Source organism: Branchiostoma floridae, chromosome 19 (assembly GCF_000003815.2).
Source record: "Branchiostoma floridae strain S238N-H82 chromosome 19, Bfl_VNyyK, whole genome shotgun sequence".
NCBI classification, from domain to species: Eukaryota; Metazoa; Chordata; class Leptocardii; order Amphioxiformes; family Branchiostomatidae; genus Branchiostoma; species Branchiostoma floridae.
In genome coordinates, this window is record NC_049997.1 from 2,149,746 (window position 1) to 2,150,778 (window position 1,033).

The following is a 1,033-nucleotide window of genomic DNA, read 5'->3' on the forward strand; positions in this document are numbered from 1 at the left end:
GTCTGGCTACAAGTATTGTTTAAGCTTCATTGTATTTCATTTAACCCTCACACCACCGTATGGGGTCAAAACTGACCCCAGACGTATATCAATATGTGCCATTATGACATTTCTGGTTGAAAACAAATTTCCTCCTATGAGTTTGTTTGTATATATGTCTTATAACTTCTCATACGTTTTTACCGAGATTGGCCCATTTTTGATTAAGTTATCATAGAAATTTTATGTATGGTCCAGTGGGGTCAAAAATGACCCCAGCATTTTTGTAAATAAACTTTTGAGACCCACGCCTAAACTGCTTATTGTATGATCACGAAATTTTTATAGAATGATGTACATGTGCAACGAAATCATGGTGACAAGTTTTGTGTTGTTGTCATGTTATATGACGACGCCATGACGTCATTTAGATTAAATCGGCCGCCATCTTGGATTTTGACTTATGATGTCATCAAATTAGCATAAATTATGAATATTGAATCGTGAAATTTACGTTGAATTTTATAAGATGTCATGCACAAGTGTAATTTGCCAAGAAAGTCTTACAACTTGAACGTTTAAGCCAAAATTAGAAAATTGCGTAATAAATATGGCTGTCAGAATTCCGTTGCCATGGCAACATGAAAAATAATGAACTTTTTTTATTCACTGAAATTGCTTGCTGTCAACATTGTCTCAAAAAGGACCAAGTTTGGTGGCCCTAGCATAAGCTATTTAGGGGCTATGTGACTTTGAAGTTGGTGCAGGCATAAAAAAACCTTACCCGGTCTGAATAGTGTTAGTGCAAAATGTGGACCTCCCGATCTTTTGCATAAATTATGATAATGAGTTAGAATTATTCTCACCTAATCATGTCAAACTGTCCCACATAGATTAATGAAGCTATACATATATACAAATCACAGAAAGAGTCACCAAAAAACTGTATTTGTACAAAACGTTTTGGGGTCAGTTTTGACCCCATACGGTAATCTACGTCACAAAAAACGTACGGTGGTTTGAGGGTACACGTTTGGCACCCAGACCCAAACTG